At 38.3% G+C, this 21,997-nt stretch overlaps 1 protein-coding gene across 2 annotated transcripts in view; it reads left to right on the forward strand.

Moving 5' to 3' along the window:
- Window positions 1–18,906: 18,906 nt before the first annotated feature.
- Window positions 18,907–21,997, forward strand: part of trpc4a (transient receptor potential cation channel, subfamily C, member 4a) — a 28,513-nt gene continuing 25,422 nt past the window's right edge. Inside the window, exons 1-2 of one of the 2 annotated variants that reach the window (XM_085174926.1) lie at window positions 18,907–19,233; window positions 19,537–19,586. The gene's annotated coding sequence lies outside the window, so the exon portion shown is untranslated. Of the gene's footprint in view, window positions 19,587–21,997 lie in introns of both variants that reach the window. The other variant, XM_085174925.1, reaches the window with a different exon arrangement.

The following is a 21,997-nucleotide window of genomic DNA, read 5'->3' on the forward strand; positions in this document are numbered from 1 at the left end:
AGAACATGCAAACTCCACACAGAAAGACCCCGGCCTGACTGTGGAATTGTCTATACTTTTAAAATACTACACTGCAAAAAGTAAAACACAACAATTGATGAAAACAAAGATAAGATGAAACTATGTCAAAAGTAATCAAATCATGTAATACTAATAATAATATGGTACTTTCCTCTGTCATAGTCTGTTCCTGACATTGCCTAAACAATTGGAAAACACAGGCTGTCTGTTGGGTGGTGGAGGCTAGGAGAGAGGGGCCAGGTGGTTGTCACACTGGGGGTGATCAACCAATTATCCAATCCCAAAAACAGGAATGAATTCCACCCAACGACCCAGCAGGCACTGGACTCCAGTAAGACGCACCCAGGTGTCCACACCTGAGACAGAGAAGAGGAAAAACCCCACAGCGATCCTCTGGTGGGAGGAGTCCCACATAAATCACAAACAATCACAAGATTGAATTATAACAATGTGAATTTGTATACAGATGACACTCTACATTTCCATCAGGTCAGAGGATTTTTTTCGCTGACTGCACAAATGTATTCATGATGACGAAATCCAGCACCATGCACTCAGAGCGAGCATTTCTTTCAGAAATGAAAAAAGCAAAGAAAATCACTAACTGCTATAGAAATGACTTAAACCAGATGTGGACATTGCTTCGTTACTAATGATGGGATAAGTATACAATATGTACCCATAATTAACAACATATCCAAGAATCAAATAATAGGTCATCTCATCCTTTCATTTTGTTTTATTGTCGTAGGTACTTTGTGATTTACATTTTAACAACATACATCCACAATTCAAATGAATGTTATCTTCTTTGGACCTGCCATTTATACAAGCACAGCTTTCCCAAGAAGAAAAAAAGCCCACAATGACAAATACATTTTGTAGTGCATGTTTCTACATCCGTAATTACTGTGCAATGATAATTTCTGTTATTTTCAGAGACTGGTCATTTCCATGGTGATGGTGTCCTTTGAGAGGCTTTAGAAAGCTCTCTCCTCCCAAGGTGCTAGATTACATATTTCAAACATTTTGCAGCCGTTTGTACCCGTCCTAAGCAATTACACGGCAAGAGCAACTACCCACAAGGCAAGATGATATGTGAGGAAGACTGTTACATGAGTATTTTGCTGTACCTCAAGCCTCATAAAATCAGGAGAGAAGCACACAGTTTGTTTTAGTTGAGGTGGACTTAAGGAAAGGAGTAATATTCTTAGCTCAAAATAGTTACTGCTCAACACTGACTTCATAAACGTGTTAATGAATCTGTTAATGAATGTTTTATTTAAAATATTTTCCCTAATGTGAGGGCACCTACTCTTAAATGTTAGGTGATGTGAAAATAAGCAAAGGAGGTCGTGATACAAGAGTGTTGTTTTTGCTGATACCTTAACCTTGATTGACAAGTTTTTTCTGCAATTCCTTCCATCTTACCAGAAATAGTGCATGCTCTTGTTGGCTAACAGCCCCCTCCCCTCCATCACCAGTTATTACTGGAGCTGCCAAGCAAAGCACTTAACCTCAAACACAATCCCATAAACATGTGTGAAATGTAGACCCTGTGCTGCCAACATGAATGATTTAAAGGTTACATAAATAATGTACTACACCACCAAAAAGGTTAATGGTGCTGTATTTTCCCTTGTTCTCAATTAAAAATAAATAAATCGTGAATTACACCGATGTTTTGAGTCAGCTAAATTATCTTTATGTATTTAGTCCTATTTTAGTGTACTGTTGCATTTCCAGCAAAACCTCCACCAAATATAAAAGAAAGAATGAGGGACTGCTAAGTTCTCTGCAGAAGACAGCTGTATATCTATAAGCAGAGCTATAAATCTGTCCTGCACATTAAATGCATTATCACAGTGATCGACAAATGACAAACAATGGCAGGCGTGTTCATTTATAAGTGAAGAATGATTGACTTTTAAACAAAGGGCTATTTATAGTCAACCTAGGCCGGTTGTCTTTGTTGCATAATTCATACTGCTAAAAGAGAACCTATGACTATAAATGTTGAAGCAACCTCTGTCAGCACCACATTTCAAGTGTTAACCTCTATAATCTGTTTGCACTATTTTGTGCCTACTGGAGAAATCCATCATTTGGATTGGCCCTATCAGAAGCATTTAACTGAAGGGGGCGGTTTGTACTCGATCACCTTAAGCCATTTTATGCCATACAGCAATAACAGAGCTGAGATTTGAACCCTGAAGCACAATTCCAGTCAGGTGCATTTTATCTCCCTTCAATCCTTTCTGCACTCTACTCCTCTCATCTGGCTCCAGCTTTACTCACACAGATGCACACATCTGTAGCATGCAGTCACAATCAAACCACAGTTTCTCAAGTCCATCAATCATTTGTGAGCAGCCCTTACAGGATGACAGGAACCTCATTAAAAACACATTTATGTTCTTTGTATATCATGTGTGACACACACAGTGTGTTTGATTGTGCTGTTCATAACATGTGTGCAATTTGTCACTATCTGAAAAATAATTAAAATGCATGTTCAGTGAAGCATTAGAGAAAATATCGGAGCCAATGACTGTTTGATTAAATGGCAAAGCCCTTGCTATTATAATGTGTTGTTAAACAGAAATCGTTCCTACAGGCATTATGTTTGAAGTAGACGCTGTCTTCCTTTTCCCAGTGGTTTTTCTTAAAAGCTCTGCAAGGGAAGGACACAATCAATGCCGTTTGTGCTAATAATTGAATATGTCTGTTTTGCCCCCCATTTTTTTTCCACCTAAGGGACCAAGAGGAAGGAATAAAACATGAGACATGACTTGCATCATCCTGCTCAACTTACCTTTATTTGCATTGTGATTGGAGTCCCTGGCTGATAACCCATGACTCTCATACATCTGGGGAGGTCGATAAGGGTAATTACTAAGAGGCTCATAGAGCATTGGGATGTATGACTGGTGATGCTGTGTGAGATGGACACACCCCAATCCATAATCAGAGTACTTCAAATGACAAAGAAGCAGCATGCATATATAAATAAAAAATGCTTATGTAACATTTTAATTGTGGGAGTGCAGTCAAGCAAAGAAAATCTTGGTCATCCTTGCTTTTCAACCAATCAATTTATAGTGGAGATGGTTGGTATCTCAAGATTACCTGCCACAAAAGAATAAATGCATTCTGCTGACAGCCTTGTTTGTCTGAATGAAACGGAAAAAACGAAAAAGACAGAAATGTCAGCACACCCTAAGAATGAGAACTAGAACTGCTCAAACTTCACTTCCCAGATAAGCTTTTTCAAAGCTGTTTAATAAGGATGTTTGAGGTGTAGTTTTAACTGGCTAGTTTTCCCCAGAGTCAACCCTACAGTTAAGGACATCGTGCATTTGCGCATCCTTGCGAGTGCATGTACATCCTCTCTGCACATGTCTGAAAAGCGCAGCACCAAATTGATTTCTAGTAAAAGATAAGCAGATGCACAAGTTTTAACCACTCTTGCATCTTGCGTTTAGCACCTGAAGTGTATGGATCCACAACGCATGCCCTCTTTGTCACCGAAGAGCAAATTTGTGGTATTTTCACTATCATTTCACTTCTGATATTTCTCTTGAGCACTAACAGTATTTTTGAAGGATTCAGTCATTTTTTATTTGGGGTCTAACAATTTTATAATGAAACAGTTAAGTTAATAACTTGACTCTGGTTTTTCTTTAGACTGGAGGAATAACACAAAAGAAAAGTGGAAAAAATGGATCATGTCTATTTAGAGTAGACCTGAAAAGAACTATTAGAATCGATTTAAAATAGATCTGATCAAGCCTTGTTGGATTATCAACAAAAAAAAAAGCTTGGGTATATTTCCACTTCACTTGTTGTAGGAATAATGTGCAAAAAATAAAATTTCTGTAATTTCCTGTGATGTAACTAGCAACTGTTACTTCAAACGTCTTTAATCTTTACTTCAAAAGCTAATTCCTGCTAAGAATACAACAATTAATTTTATTTGAATTAATTTTCTGAAGCTCAGACTTTAATTATTATATTCAACAGTTCATGTAACAACACACACTTCATTTTGGTGTGTTGTACCTCAGGCCAGGTAGTATGCACTTTACTTGTTCAGAACTACGTGATGTTTCACAGTATAAACAGTGTTTCAGCAAACTCTCAGCTGTGTCCTCTGAAGCCATGAAAGTTGTTGTTGGGTGTATAAAGGCCAGACTTAATGAAATATTCATGTGCTCACATATTTATACTCAAAGCCTCAAGTGTTAACACGAAGAAAACGAAAAGGTAAACCCTCCGTTTTTAGAGGATAAGCTTCGTTGTTGGTTATTGAGCTGTGTTGTGCAAACAGCTTTTTTTCTGAAAGAGTCAAGTATGAAATATACAAGTGGCAATCAAACTTCTATGAGAGAGTGGTAATTATTCTGAAGCCGACTGAGTAAACAATCATCAATGTTAAATGAGTTAGACCAAGCACTCTCTCATAAGTTGGGTTGTTTCAAAGGCGGGAGCACTCTTTAGGTAGTCTACTCCTCCCTGTGCTATGGAATAATCCTGGAAAGATAGTGAAGCTTGGCTTTTGTCGTAATGAAAGTGACACCAGTGGGAGTCCACTCAGTAAGATGTTCAAGGAAGAGCAATTGACCAGCTGTCAGCTAGACGATTAGCACTAGAGCCCTAATTATGTCACTTATTGCAATGGCAATGACTTAAATAATTACAAAAAAGCCACGTTACTAATTATTGAGCCTCAGAAGAATTTTATGTAACTTCACACACATGTTTGACATAAAGAACTCATAAAACCAGGTTCTGTTCACGGCATATATTAGCCAAAACAGGTCCTTTAATTTAAATTTGTAATCACTCACTCTTTTTATTCCTAAAATAGTTCAAGAGATCATGTAATTAATTTTTACTTAGTAATATATTACTGCCCAACACTGGCCATCAAGGAGAAAAGGAGGCATACACCGGTAAAGCAGTACTGGTGGACAAACTGTTGGTTACTCTACAAAAAGCACAAATCTTTCCTATATTGTTGTCTAAAAAGATTGCAGTCTTACCCTGCACAACTGCATCTATGTCAAAAGTGTCACAGAGACAGATTTAGATGAATGATTATTGCAGATGTTATGTCACTACAGCAACTTGGCATATTCACGTGACCATGACATATGTCCTTCTTTATCCTGTGTTGTTGTTGTTCAGCTCTGTTCCAGCAACACTGCTATTTGATACATTTGCAAAGTGTTGTTTATTTTAACACATATGACAATCATTTTGAAATTAAGCTACTTAGTTTTAAAGTAGCAAGAATTCCATCTTTCCAATAGCAAAGTTGGGTTTCTGTGTTGGGTTTGCCAAACACTTATAATTGCCTGTACTTACTCATTATTTTCAAATTTACATAATTTTATCAAACAAAATGTATTTTTTGTTTTTCCCATTTAATTTTCTGAAAGTTGAGTCCAATTTGATGTCTATCAGATGTTTTGTGTCTGCCAGGAAAATTTGAAAAAAGAGAAAGAAAAGAACGCTTAATTAAAACAAGTAACCAAGTTACGTCTTAACTTTGAACTTAACACACATGAATATTTCACATTTGTCCAATTACAGCTCTGCCTAAAAAAAAATGAAATATTTTGGAATCTAATATTAGAAGAACAAGAATTCAAAGCCACTCTGTGCTCCTGCAAGTAGGGCACTGGTTTTGCCTCTTGAAGAGAGCTTTCGTAAGCCCCTTCTCAACAATCTGCTGCAGAAGCTTTGCGTGACATCTACTATGAGAACATTTTGTCACCGACACAAACGCTGTTTATAAAAACAAAAGAAACTGCATCTGGAAAAAAAGTCACAGTAACCTAGGATTTGTTTGGTTGGCAGTCCGTAAATCCCCCACACACAAACAAGAGATAGTTAAAAGTTAAAAGTTAAATGAATATCTCAACAGCAAACTAAACCCTGAATGCTTGTTGTGTAAAGCAGTCAGATAAACAAAGAGCTGTAAAAGCAGCTTTAGGGCAGCTAAAGCATTTAGTGTAAACACTGTTAATTGCACTTTTACAGATGTGCAATGTTTAAAAAGCTCAACATATTAAGTAGTTTTGTCAAACTGGTTAGTTTCCCTGTTTTTGTCAGACATAGGCCCTTCTAACTTACAGCAGTGGCGGCTGCTGACTCCAGCACAAAAATGTCTTTAATGACTTCATCTTTTATAGAACAAGTGAAGCATCTGCAAAAACACTGCAAACAACGAGCTCAGCAAAACAGCAGAATAAAAGTTTACCTTCTCCAAGTTTACTTCGCACCTGTTTATAATCTGAAATTTAAAAAGTCATTAAATATTCAGCATCCATGTAGAGTATGATTTGAGTGAAAATAGCATGCAATTTTCACTTAAAATGATAAACCTACATGAATAATCATTGGAAAATCTAATGCTGAATGGTTATCCCTTAAAATAATTCAGAGATTAAGAGGCATGAAAAAAAAAAAAAAAAGTGATAAAACATTAAAAGACTATTTACATGTGAGTTCATGATACTAGACTGGCGTTTAAAATCCAAAAGTAACCTCTTTGTAAACCCAAAAGCATACACATCAGCGAGAGTGGTACATCGAGTAACAAATGACACTATATGACCATTTGGTAGCAACTTGTCAGGACAAGTAGCCATACTCTATATCATACCCTGCTTAATCATTTAGATTAAAATAAACATGGGCTGCACTAAAGAAGCTTCTTTGTGCAGCCTGTTGGTCAGTAAAAGAATGTGGTTTAAGATCAGTACATGTTGGCTTTTATTTTCCGACCTAGCGATAGCAGATTGGCTTGGGTACTTGGCTATGCACAATGGAGAATTATAGGTATACAATACAGATGTGCTTGCTTGCAACCTTCACAAAAGCAAAGTCCAAGTAGCCTGACAGTTAATCCGATATGCCAGGGTAGAATTCTGTTTAAATAAAACACTTGGTTTCATATTACTATAAGGAAGCTCTTTGTATGGTAAGAGTTCTCCATGATTTTCTCAGTGGCAGTTTGAAGGCGAGCCGAGAACAACACAGACAAGAATAGACCCAGTGACTGGTTGTTCCATATACTTTTTGAAACTACCTACAGGATGTTCAACCATGCTGGTTCCTTCAGCCAGCAATCCCATGAAATTAGCTAATCTCATTACCAGTACACATCACTCATGCAACCTAGGGTAGGCTATTTCAGATGCTTCAGGCTGTATACACCTCCTGCAAGCCACTTTGCAAACACACCTCCCCCTAGCTCCTCTGCATCATGCTTTCTGATTTAATCAATAACGTTTCTGTTGTCATTGTCTCCTTTGTTCTGGCTCCTGTTCCCACCTTAGGTTTTCTACGTTTGCAAAGGGAAGTCCAGGACAGATACTTACTGCCAAATACAAAAAACTATAGATAGAAAAACAAACCTACTTGAACTAAATGGGTCTTGACACAACTACACTGACTGACTACACTGACTTGACTAAAAACTGGACAGTAAGACAATTTATTTAACAGCTTAAACAAAACAGCGCAGTTAAATTAATCTGTTTTCATATGGGCAAATTGGTGCTTTGTTTATCTTCAGGGTTGAATTCGGTAATGAGTGAGTAGAACATTGAAGGAAGTGCGAAAACAGCTTTGCGTCAGCCTGAAAGGAAGGTGGGAAGAGGACAATCAGAGAAATCAATAGCTGCATTGTTACTTGGAGTAAGGTGAACATTTGAACACAGCACGTCTGTCAGACACACAAAAGCCAAACACTCTGCACTGAACACTCATGAGAAGCTGGTGTACAACACAAGTGAAGACAGAACAAGACAGATCTAGTTTACTCTACTCTGTCCTCTTTCTGTCCTTTCTTTGTCATCTCTGTTTGGCTGTCTGAATAGCTCCAGGACATCATTCTGTAGTGCTTGCTGCAAAAAAAAACCAAAAAAAAAACACAAAAAAGGCCTTTGGACTCCTCATCTGGTCATAGCCCTTGATAGAGGAAGCGAGACAGGAGGTAACACCTGGCTCTCCACCAGCCGCCTTGGGGCATAGAGTCTCACACATTAATTCTCTGAAGTGAGAGGATCTGTCAGCAAATCAAACACATACACACACTAATGCTTAAGGCATACATATGTGCACAAACTCACAGCTGCACAGACATACACATACAAAACACTCGCAGCTGCACAGACATACACACACACGCACACATAGACGGACTAAGTTGCATCTCGAGGGACGATAGCCTTAGCAACCGGAGCTGTGTCGGTTATTCCTCCCCTCGCTTTAACATTTTCTATGTCCCTCTGTTACATTTTTATGGACGTGTGATCCAAATCTCAAAACAACTGAAGTGACAAGAGTTACTTTGAGATGTTTTAAAAGAATTTGCAAAGATTTTCTTTTGCAAAGATTTTTTTTTCTTTTTGCATGAAATCCCTACATGGTTCTCAATTACAGACCTCAGATCTCACAAGTGATGCTTTTTTCCCCTTTAGTTCATTTTTTCTTTGACTTTGTGTCGTGCTGGGAAGAAAATCTGCTGTGTGCCCACCTTTTTAAAGACTGATACAGGCAAATGATTCCAGGCTTCCAAACCCACTGATTTGCTTGTGCTTGAGGTGAGAGAGGAAATCAATAGAAGAAGGAAATAGAAAACGCACCTGTAGCGGCAGTGCTATTTTAAAGAAAATAATGTCAAAACATCATTTAAGAGAAGCCACATGCCTCTCGCATAGAATGATTGGGTACTTTATAGTTCACTGGCCACTCGTTGGAAATCAGTGCAATGGAAACATAAACCAAAGCATTTCAGTTAGACAAAAAACCCAACAAATTTACTGCTGTGTTTAAGCAATTCCATGTTTCTAAAGCAATACAAGACTACTCTTCAAAGATTAATGAACAGACTTAAATTAAATGTATCTGACATTTAATTGTGTGTAGTGATTTAATGGTCCTGTTTAGGCAACAGACAAGAAAAATAAAAGAAATTTCCCTGTCCAGGTTGCAGACTGTGCCATTATTTCCCTCCACCGATGCACCAGCTGAATGTAGTGCAAGTGGGATCGATGAGCAGCCAGACTGACAATTCCCCACAAAAATGAACAATCGGGAACTGGTTCTCTACAAGAACCTGTTCTCGATTCTTATCCCTACTCATCATGGTAATTTATTATGGTAATTTTAGTATTTTTATGATTTGAAGTTTGAATTTATTTGGATTTTGTCTAATACACACAGGGTCAAAAGTGTACATGCAGGCTCAAAGACATACACTCAAGTTGTCCTGAAGACTCTTGAATGTCTTTTAACTTGATAGACAAATTTGCATTAGTGATTCATCACTGATTATAACTGGAAGTTTGTCCTTACATATTTTTTGACAGAATTTTTGACCAACACTCAGAACAAGTAGGAAATCCAACGAAGTTTAAGAAGATTTGGAAGTTGGGAATGTCTTTTGCAGCCATTTCTAAACAACTGGAGATCAGAAGATCATTAATTCAAAAAACTGTACATAAGTTATTTGGGCGTGCCACCACTCCACAGGTTTGGAAGGGGAGCCAAACAGTCACCCTCATATGAAAGGAAATTGGTTAGGATGTTCAAGAAAACCACTAAGGCTCAACCCTTCCATGAACTGGAAGCTAGTGGAACACCAGCATCACTGTCCACACTGAAGGAGTTTTTCATTACCACGGACTGAGAGAGTGACGACCAAGAAAGAAGCCAAATGGACACCTTCAAGCTCGCCTGACAAGCAAAATGCCTTCTGGAGAAATGGTTTCTGGTCAGATGAGACAAAGATTGACCTCTTTGCCCTTAATAAAAAGAGTAATCTTTGGAGAAATAAAGGTGAGGTTCTCAAACATAAGACCACTGTACCAACTGTCAAGAACGGCGATGGTAGCATCATGCTCTGGGACTGTCTTGGTGCCCACTGATACTGGTACATTGCACAAAGTGGATGGAATAATGACTAAAGAGCACTATCTTCAAATTCTTCAACCTAATCTCAAATCAGCAAGTAGACGGTTAAAGCCCAGACATAGATGGGTTTTCCAATAGGTCAATAATTCCAAACACACATGAAAAATGGTTTTGGAAAAGATCTTGAATGGCCTCCCAAAGCCCTGACCTCACCCCTATTGACAATTTGCGTATTCATTATTACATTTTTCTGCAGTAAAATCATTCCACTTTGGTAAAAAAACCAGTTCAGAGAAATCATCAGAAGCCCAAAATTACCATAACACTCATACCCCTGAACAGGTTATGGAAACCTTTACCATAAAAAACATAAAATAACTTGTTAATATTGTGTTAATGACTTAAAACCCTGATAAACTGTTCTCTACATGTTGTTACATTTAGTACAAAACATCATTATCAAGTCGGGAGAAAAGTGGTTTAAAAAGCAAACAGCTTCACTAATGCCTATCACATCAGTGGTTTGGATCACACTGCTTTTGCAGTCACAGAATCCAGGATGCTGAATTTGTTTGGATGCTGACACTGCAGCACTGATATGAACACGACTATAACAGAAGTTTAGGACATGAGCAAACATTTCTGCCTTTAGCGATACAAATTAGTTTTTTAAATCATCTTTTTACGCCTCATGCAGAAATCAATGGCGGAGGCGTACAATTTCAAATTATTTTACAATATTCCCAACATTGGTACAGTGTGAAGTGCACTTCTGAAATGAAATGCTTTCAGACTAAAAGAAAAAGGAGAAGGTCTCACAAAATAACATTTTGTGAGACCTTCCTTTACAATAAACTTTACAATAAACTTACTGCACTCGGCTAACCCTTGCAATGAGTAAAAGTGAGTAATGAGTAATAGTGTGTGTTAAGTAATAGGAGCCATTGCGGAATTATCAACAGCAGACACAGTACAAGTGATGGAGTCAGGCATTATGCAAACCAGGTTCTAAGCTTAATGCTATAATACTGAAGGGCATCTAATCTACTGCAACATACACACAGTAGATTTGATCTCTGCATTTTAAATGCTGTTAGTTTTCACACAACGGTAAAGCAAATTTATTTGTATAGCACCTTTGAATAACAAGGTCATGGAAGTACTTTACACGAGACATTAAAATCACGAAGATAATAAAGGCAAAGACAAAATTTAGTAATCTTAAAATGAAATACAAGAAGATAAATGTAATAAAAATAACATTTTTATTGGAGACAAGCTTCATTACCAAAGGAGTCAAAATATTCTGCAATGAAATCCAGGCCTTTATATGCAAAACTCGTGTGATCAACAGATGGCACTGCAGACAGGAAGGCAGGAAGACCACTGGCCAAAAACATGAAAAACGAAAATCCAAGGGCAAAATCAACCAGATTAGATTAGAAAGAAGAGGGAGTTGCAGTGACGACCTGACAAACATAGACACAGACTGTATTCACAGCAGGGAGAGAAGGGTAATATGGTACACAAACACTAATGAGGGCAGGGAAAAGAACAAAGGAGGGATATAACAACACAGAAAACCACACGAGGAACCAAACTTTGAAATAAACAGCAAATAAACTTTAAAAGAGAAGAAGAACAATCTCACACAGACACAAATGAGACAAAGACAGATGGTATACAGAACCATCTGTCTTTGTCGGTAAACATTCAGAAAACTAAATGTAAAACTAAGGACAGATCATTACAAAAACACTATGAAAGTATGAATAATTTTCTACAAATTAAATTTATTTCCGGGAGTTTATTCCAGACATACCTGTTTCTGAGCAGAGCTAAAACAATCACAGAGGGCTAGTAAAATCATAAATGTACTTTTATAAACTAACATTCGGATTATAAGATCATTTATCTGACAGTCAGGAAGCAAGACCCAAATATCACACTGATAGTAATGAGGACCCCGAGTTCAGAATTATCAATTAGTGAAATGTCTGATTCTCTTTTCATAGAGACAGAGTCAGGCGAACTTATTTAAGAGAAAAGAAAGTTTAAAGCAAATTTGGCTTTAAGTCTTCTGACATGAAATTTCTTTACTTCTTGGTGTCTGCTTAAGCTTTCAGAAGGCTGAATTGTATTTGGTTGGATGCTAATAATTAAATGTGGGTCTGAATTTAGACTATATTGAGTTTTCTGCCTTTGTTCTTTATTGCTATAGCGGGATAGAGAAAACCCAACATTGAGTTGTCTTTCTGTCCAGAATGATTCTTTCAGTTGGATATTTAATTGGAAATGCAAGCAATTATTATCCATCATCCAAATTAAAAATAACAAAACACGGTGTTAGTCCATTAGCTCCTCAATCATGGACTCTGTTTCTACATAATGTTGGATTAGTTTTATAAAGCAGCTGTCCTTGTTTGCCACCATCACAGTTAATAAAGCTGATAGAGATCTGAATCATTTCAACCTAATAGTGTGCCATAGTGTGATAAAAATTCCTTGGGTGTTCAGTTTCTAAACAAAATTATGCAAAAGTATTCTTAAAAAGTAGGAAGTTTGTGATTTTTACAATCTTTCAATCAGCTGCTTCCTCTGAGTCAAAGCTTTTAGCCACTAAGGAGCTGCACCTCGGTGACCTGACAGGCTTATTACAGTGCTTGATTAAACAAAGCCTGAGATAAATTCTAGTTGAACTAACCATTTTATTCTTATTTACTGGTATAACCCTCCTTCGCAATGCTACTATTACTCTAAATCATTTGGTAATGGTAGAAATACAGCAATATATGATGAATAATAAAGAAAGAACTATTAAGCCCATGGAAAATAAACCAGAATACTCAGATGCATCAATCATTTTTTCAACATTTTCAAGAAAAGTGTCCCAAATGCAAACACAATTTGAAGGTCTCTCCCTTTCTCTCTACCTTTAAGAGAAAGTCAGTATTGAATTTTGAGGAAAAAAAGGTCTCTTTTATAGAGTCTCCTAAGCTCCAACATATATAGACAGTAAGGTCCACCAAAATAACTCCTCCAGCAACAACAATAAGCTGCCTCAGGGGTCAAAAACTGCTTTCAACCTGAGTGGACAACTCATTGGACAAAGATTGCTTCCTATTTATAGAAGCGATTGCAAATTACTTCACAAAATGGTGTTAGATAAGAAGGTATGCTGCAAGCTGCTTGTCAAAACCCACAGGAAACTCATAAACATCCAGGCTATATATGAATCTTTAAAAAAATGTGTTAGAGGTGAAGGGATCCACTTTCCTGCATTTAAATGTGTTAAGGTATGCCAGTACATTTCTTCAGAACAAAGCCTGCTGTTTTATTATTCAGCCTAAGTTTTTCTTTTCATTTCCCCCTGTCAGCTGGGAAAGTGATGGATTAATTTGTGCAAAAGCAAGTTTCAGCAATGTTAAATTACAACCCCTTTTCTATTGCCTTTAAAAGCAGACATTCAATTTAGCAGCAGCCGTGCCACTCAAAAGTAGGGCTGAAGGTGACAGATAATAGGGAACATGGTAATACAGTTTAAATGTATTATGTTGTTTTGAAAACTATTGAGATTTCCAGGGCAACCACTTCTGTTTGAGTGATAATAGCATGGTTACGGCAAAACCGAAAGAGCAGCCAGTGAGGGGCTCTTTTAATTGCCTTTAAAGGACTCAGAGGTAAAATGTGACTTTGAATGGTTTCTGTTATCAGACCCTCTAAATACCCCTTAACTGTCATGGTTCAGTCCTCTAAAGAAACTTTAAACAGCACTTTTCAGTTGTGCTTTTATAGAAAGCACTATAAAAAATATCAAACAAATCAAAAAGATATCACACAGGCCTCTGGAAACATTTTGTGCAAAATTAAATGGGTGGGGGGAGTAGTATTACAGATATAGTTACATAAGCCTAAAATAACTGCGGGTAACTGCTATGTCCTTGACAGATCACTGCAGCTGAGTCAAACCTGCTCTTTCAAGAGTCGAGGTTAGTGAACAGTGTACAGTAGCGCAGGATGTACTTAGAGATGACATGTGTGTATTCCGAAACAATCTGTTTATTCTCTCTGGGGTCTGGAGAGTGATATCTGAGCAGTGAGAGGCATTTCTGCTGCAGCAAGCCATGATTTCTTAGGAAGAACTGTTTACTTATCCTTGGCATCACTGGTATAGTGGAACCTCTAAGAAATAACTGCAGCGTGTTGATATTACACAGGAAACAGCTCTCAAAAGTCCCTGAAATTTGTACTAATTGCACTGTATTTGTATATAAGAAGACAATACCATTACTCTGGGGATATGTGCATGATTGCTTCATATTTAATAGAGGTGTGTTTGCACATGAAACTAATGACAAACTCCATTTTAATCTTATTCTCTACCAACAAATGCACACCAATCTCCACTTACAGGTTTAAGCTCTCAACAATCTAACCAAAAAACAAAAGCATATTATGCATTTAGTTAAAGTTGATTCAAAACTACGGGGAGGCACAAACTCAGCCAGAGGGGGGGTCACAAGCTGGGATAAATTGGAGGGTCACATCAGGAAGGACATCCAGTGTAAAATCAGTGCCAAATCGAGCATGCAGATGCATCCGCTGAGGCAACCCTTTAGGAAATAAAAGAGCAGCCAAAAGTACTTTCTAGTTTACAAATAAACTTAGTCTATCATGTGATATTTAGCCATTAAAATTTTGTAAGACAATTAAGAAAATTAAGTAAGGCAAGCTTCCTTCTTTGCAGTGTTTTTGGCGCATGAACCCTGAGCTGTGAGGACAGTCATTCACCAGGCTTTCTTTATACAGTGCCCCTGAAAAAAATAAGATCAATTCTTTTAGTAGATGAGATGACATGATTTTAGAAAAGCACAATCCAAGCAGGAATTACTTGGATAAAATTTATTCTGCAGAGCAGATTAGTTTTATATAAGAGGATTTTTAAGGCGACTCATTTATCTTATGCAAAAATGAAGGGATAGGAAATAAAATCCATTGTAGTTTTCCACCTACGACAGTGCCTCGCCAATATGAGGAAATAAAAAAGCAAATTACAATCCTTCACTGTGTGTTGCTGAGACAATCTTCTTCTTTTCTATAATTTTTGCTGACTGTAACAAATATGAACTCTGCGTGTTGGGGATCCAGGGTGGGGGGGCTCGGCCTCGACGCATCTCCAGGGACAACTGAGACAGATCAATTTTAATTACCCAGTAACCTCTCAGAGAGCATGAGAGTAATGATGATTCAAACAGCTTGGATGGCCACTCTTACCTCAGGGAACTCCCTGAGCAACTGATACAAAATATAGCTCAACTCCCACCTATGCAAGCAGAGGAAAAGAGGGGTTATGAAAACCTTTAAGTTACTTTATGTAGCCTTGTGTTGAACAAAAGCAGACGCTATGCAGTAAGGTTCGACTCAGCTAAAGGGTGACACTTAGGATGAGGCCGGCAGTGGAGGTGAAGAGGAAACATGGGTCTAACCTGCGGCTGTGTGAGAGTGTGAGGGAGTGATATGAACAAGAAAGAGGGGGAGGAGACAGACGGACAGAGGGGATGCTGCAAAGGGAGCTGTCACTGCCAACTGGATGCTCATACTGGAACAGGAGCCATGTTACATTTCACAGACAAAGACGGTGCCTGTTTGCTTTGTAGCTACAGAAACTACCTGCCACACATTCTCCTGCCTAATCTCTCACCGTGACCAGAAAAATTGAACCGTCTCAACTGTACTACAGTCCTGCTTATTCATAAATGGCCAAGTTTTCATTGTGATAAGTTACTGCAAAACTCTAGTAGGACAAAAAACACACACACCAAAAGCACAAAATGTGCTGCAGCAGCAGAGCAGTTCAAACCAACAGCTCTGTGCCCACTCTTCAGTATGCTCGAGCGTTTGTATTAACAAGTAAAGCAACACCGCATTTCTGATGAGGGTAATTCACCATTAGCAAGCATCTCTTGAACAAAAACAGAAAAGAAGCCCCCTGATTTTGAATCCCTCTGCTACTGAAGCCATACTGTGTTTCGCCTTGAGGCAAAATTCAATCAACCAGCGTAAGAAGTGTTGCCTTCATTACAGCAAAATGTCTATGGTGTCACTAGGCAGCTTAAAACTTAAAAATTTAAGAGGCAGGAGGAATCTTCTGCTGGTTTTCTACCCCTCTCCACATTGCATTACATGTTGTTTAAAAGTCTGTTCCAATCAATCACCTTTAAAAGGCCTTTTATGGGAGCAGAATTGGCCTCAGGGCTATTTTTAGAATCAAAAACATTTCATGTTTTCTGACCAGTCGGCCACACAAATGCTGTGTAGGAGAAGTATTTTAACGTGCTCTACACACAACCAAATCTGCTTCACACCTTCTTAAAAAAATGCTTGTTCAAATACACAAATGTTATGTCTAAGAGTATTTCTACTATAGCAGATTCCAATGTCTTCCATGTCTTTGATTGAGCAGTAAAAATAAAATATTCCACGTTGATTTTGAATGTGTAATTCAATTAACTACCTTCTTTTCTGGATCAGCACTCAGCTGCTTTGGATGTATGTTCCTAAATCACTTTCAGGTGACTAATTCAAATTCATTGGTCTGTAAAACTGCAGGTGATCATGCTTTAAAAGCAAGCGTTCCTTGTTCTGGTGATAGATCGTAACAATTATGAATGAACCAGATTTTTTTTTAAAAAAGGCTGAGTCGAGGGAGACAGAGAGTTGCTTTAAAGTAGCCTACATGTGGGATTCAGGGTGAGAGCAGGGAACCCTGCAGCCTCACGGGTATAGTCATTTAATCTGACTCCACAGAGTACATCAAAGAAATTAGCAGCAGAGACATGACGCATTAAATTAATTTTAATTAAGAAATTTCTCAAGAGGATGCCGAAAGTGCAAATAGAGAAGGGGAGATTCTTTCTTTTTTTTTCTTTGAAGACTAAGTTGACATGTATTTGTAAGCATGCATGAAACAAAGACCCTATCAAGCTATTACTGGTAATCCACTGTGTGTTGTTACAGTGAATATACCGTCCAGTATTTCTGAATGATTACATTGACTAGCTGTGAATGAGCAAGAGCAGAGTACAAAGGAAGATGGATAAGCGGTCAAAGCCCATATATCTTTCTTGTATCCAGTCAAAACAATGTGTGGATCCAGTGTATCCGTCCTGGCAGCAGCAAACAGTGAATAATCAAACGCTCTCTGTAGCCAAATGAGTGTCCCCGGTGACATTTCATTGTGACCGGACCTGCAGTTTAAATGCATTTTCTGCCAACATAAACTCTCACACAGCAAAACACAAAGACCGAGTCTGGCCGGGAGACTCTTTGAACATGACTAAACTTTCAACAACATTAGGGGAGACCGGGGATAGTTGTAACATTTTTCACATTTCTGTCTGTAGCTTGGAGCTCTTTTAAGGTAGTGGATTGAAAATGTAATGCAAAGTATTTACATGTCTCTGCTATTAAATAGTGCAGCTATTTTCTCTGCAGCACAATTACCCATTGCATGGTATGGTCTCAAACACAAAGAGTGAAATATTACAATTAACCCCATAGTCTGGGTTAGTTGTAACATATTTTGTTACAGTTACAACTGGTTGGTCTTCCTTGAGTTTGGCCTCATTGGCTCAGTGGGCATTATAACCTGCAACTCTTGCACCAATTTTGAACATAACAATGAAGCTGAAAAAATGTAGTTGTTCACCAGCATCGCAATTCCATTACTTTTTATCACGGCTTACCTTGGTGTGGTTTGCAAAGTGCTTCAGAAAGATGAGGAAATCTGTTTCTTGCACCCATCCTGATTTATTTCCATTACCAATACTTCCTACTGGTCCATCTCTGACACAGTGGTCTGCATAATGTATGTGTGGGAACACAAGCAGTGGAGGAATTGTGTTGCCAATGGCATTAACCGCATATACAAAAGCGACCAGTGAACCTCTCTCTGCTGATGTCGTTGCCCCAACTTGTTTAATATAAGTTAAAGTAATAGTGTGGTAAGTTGTAACATCTGCATTATTGTTACAACTGACACAGACTCCTATAGCCATGAACTAGCTAACATTATAGCCAACGGCTAAAACATTAGCACTAAAGACCTACACAGAATATATCCCCATAGACATACAACTAACACAATTTAAGTTTGATGAGTTTAACTGCAAAGCAGATAATGCTATTAGAAATTGAAATAAAGTAGAACAACTTACTTTTTGGCATACAAATTACTTTTTTGTGTGTTAAATTGTCTGTGTTTGACAAAATGTGCTGATTTTTCACATGTGATAGCAGAACTGAGTTGGGCATGCACAGGATGAGTCACATCATTTGAAACTTAGCCCTGATTGGAGAAATTGGAAGTGTTACAACTGACCCACGTTACAACTACCCCCGGTCTCCCCTACACACTTTTAAGAAGAATTTACAACACAGCCAAATGTGTAGATCAGGGAGGGAGAGAGGAACTGTGTTTGAAGAAGGCCTGGTTTAGTGCCAAATCCAAGGAGCTGAAGTTTGTCCAGGTCACTGATAATTAAGACAGAAGGGATGTGAGCTGCCTCAGTCAATTCTCTTCCTATAGGCATCCATAGTATAACTGACATAAACAAATCAGTAAAACACAGTGAACCTGGTTTAAGCCTCATTAGGTGATAAATCTCAAAGAGTTCTTCTAGTCATTCCAATTCTTAAACATTCAAATAGTAAGTGAGTCTGGTGAATATTCTACATATGTCTCTTTTCTCCACATCAATTTGAGTTGAATTCCGAATTGTGTGTCAGTTTTAAACGCCTTTAATCAAAAATAACTAATCGGATTGATATTTATGTGATTTTTAGTGAATTTTCCTGGCTTCTGGTGCTAATCAAATTCCCACAACTCATTGGATAAGCAGCTGAATGTGAAGGTGGAATCATGTAGTTTGTAAAGTGTAACTTTCATTCAGTGGAAGTGAGACTAAACGCCTGGCTGACTTGCTTGCTAAGATTTTTTTTTTTTCTCCCTTTCTTCTTGCAGTGCCACTGTGTTCGATGCGTCTCCAAGTGCGCACAACCCGTCTGCAGCAGCATTATTCCGCAGACCGCCTGCCAGGCATCTGGCTGCTCTACGTTTATTTCCGGAGGCGCTGCTTTTCGCTCAATCACCTCCAACAGGTGGATAAGAACACTGGTGGATGTACATCCTGGGGAAAACTGGAGGCGTTGAAAAAGCAGGTGTAATCCACCGAGGGAACTTGGTTGTTGTTGCCTATTTTCGTCTCCAGGATTTGTTGCGCGGTGAGTTTAATGCGGTGTGAGCCGGTCTGCGTTTTTTCCCGCACCCCCTCCTTAAAAGACGGAATGGAAATCGTGATTAAACCTGACCAAATGTGGATTCTCGGGAGGAGTGCTAAGAAGTCTCCAAAAAACGAGAAGGAAGAATGCGTACTTCACTAAAAAAAAAAAAAAAAAACAACAGGAAAAAGACGCGCTGACATCTCTAACACTAACAAGCGGGATTTTCACACTGCTGTTTCTACATTTATGGGGATACAAATTCCAAGAAGTTGAGGCGAATTATTTTCATGCTGTTTTCCACAGGAAGACCACTGAGCTCCCTGAGCGAAGTTCCAATGTCCATCATCCCAAAGGTTTGTCATTTGCTTCTGTGTACTACTACTGATCTTTGACTATATAAGGCTCTTCAGCAGACAAGAGTAAGGCATGTTACCCTCGGAAGATTTCTGATAAAAAATTAAAACCGTGGCAGTTTAATGATTGTTTTCACTCGTACTGTAAGCGCAGTGGGCTTTAAATATGCTGCATGGTCTGTTGGAAATCCATTCGATGCTGCTTGAGAACTACAACTTTCAGAATAAAAGATTCCCTGCCGTGGTGTTGGTGCGCTGCTGCACCGTGTAATCAAACAGCTGAGATTTCCCATTTCCAAATAATGCATTGAATTCGCCAAACTCATTAGGGAAAGAGAGCCAGTGCACAGAAAGGCTACCTCTGTATGTGCGCGCGCGTGTGCGTGCGTGGTTGTGTGTATTGGCTCGTGCGCTACTGAGCGTGGGCCCCTGCGTGTGCGTTTCAGTATTTGCACACAGAGCTATCAACAGGCCGTACCTTTTGTAGTGTTTCTGCTTGGCTGGCAGCTTCCCTTAATAGCGGCTGTCTTTTGAGGCAGGTCTTCTGTCGCAGGTTCAAGCAAGCACCAGAAAATATAACATAACCCTCACACTGCAATATGTAGCCTGATCTAATCTGTGTGTCAGATAAACACTAAAACACACTCTTGTCTAAAACATTATAGTATTTTAGCAAACAAATGAAAACCAATATAGTTAGGTCACAGAGAACACTGATGATGTAACTTACTGTGTTGTTTTTGAGCAAAATTAAATTATAATTTTGTTTTTTTAAACACAGATACACATTGTTTTGTTTGGCTTGTGCTTTGCTACTTGTTTTTATCATAAACCACTTGTTGTACTGAAAGCAGAGTTTAGTTTTCTGCTAAACAGACTCCTTATGTTGACAGTTGCATGCAATTACTCATACAGGTAAACTGGTCTCTGTCAAATCAAACTAAGGATCTCAGATGAGGTATGAAATGCTGCCATCAAAATGCAGGTCCAGACAGGATCAAAGGAAAATATTGTTTTCCTTTAATATTATCCACTTTTAAGACTTTTAATCAATCTTAGACATTCTCTGCTCCTATAGATGATCAATCATGTTCAACATCTGAATTCTTAACAGCAGACTGAAAAAAAGACAAGTTCTCACACCTAAAACTGAAAGCATAACCAATCACACAGCTTGTTTATTTAAATTAAATCTTTGTTACAGTGTTTTACAAAGTACCCTTATCATCCTTTTAACTGTGGGTAATGCTAGAAGTTTGATATCACACTGATGATTATGAAAGAAGGACTTGACCACTTGAAGCAGATTAACTCAGAACGACAGGAAACACAGGGGAAACAAACTATATCCAAACCTACCATGTTCTCATATCAGTAAAAGAGCCAATAATGATAGCATCAAAAGTTTTGAACTGTGCCTTTAAATGTGCTATTTTAGGATGTGGGACTATGGGCACAGCATGAATATTTTTACTCATATTTATTAAAGAAATCGCTGCATTTCGGCTTGTTCTCATAAACTAATTAGGCTCATTATTTTTCAGATAGATGCAGTAATGAGTTGTCCTGAGACGGTGGGAAGAGAGAGAGGGGAGCCTTTAGGCACTAACTGCTTCAACCTCTTGTTTTTTGTTATGTTTACTACTGTGCAGCGTTTTCCACTTAATGTTGTTTTTGACTCACCTGGTTTATATTTCGCCCTCATCTCCGGCACTTTCTGTGTTCTTGTCTGCTTTGCTCATTTTGGTTTTAAATTCTCTGAGGGCTGTCAGAATATTTTGGAAATATGTTCAGAGGTGACAGTCGACACATCCGCACAGATGCTAGTTTTCAGTCATTATTATGGTTGCTCCAGTTTTGAATTTTAAAATGGGTTTGTGACAGAAGCATTGTACTAATGCTGCTTTTCACACGATTTAAACAATATTATCTCATCTTTTTATCTACATTCAGTATTTCAATGTTACAATATATTTAGAGATGTTTTAGATTGTGAAGAACCCAGGGACTGTTGCCAGAGGAAATAAAACAAAGTGCATATTATTTGAGAAGATGCAACGTGTCGGTCAACTAGTAATGATTAAGCACATTACATAAAGCAGTTAGAAACTTGAGATTTAATGAATCGTACCATCCAGTGCAGCTGCAAAGTATTTTCCTGCAGTGTGTGCTGTGTATCGTGATGGCTGTTTGTGAAACATGTTCAGCAGGAGCAGCCGCTGTCATGTCTACGCTTGATCTTTCTGCTTTAGTTTAGAGCTCTCTAACAGGACACCAGAGGAAAACAATGCAGTAGAGGCGTTTTTGATTTCTTTCCTACCTCACAACTTAAACATTTTTATCCTTGATTTTTGCCAGCATGTAAACATTGCCTGACGTTAGATTCTGAGCGCTTGAAACTTACTAAATGC

Source organism: Neolamprologus multifasciatus, chromosome 10 (assembly GCF_963576455.1).
Source record: "Neolamprologus multifasciatus chromosome 10, fNeoMul1.2, whole genome shotgun sequence".
In the NCBI taxonomy this organism is placed as follows: Eukaryota; Metazoa; Chordata; class Actinopteri; order Cichliformes; family Cichlidae; genus Neolamprologus; species Neolamprologus multifasciatus.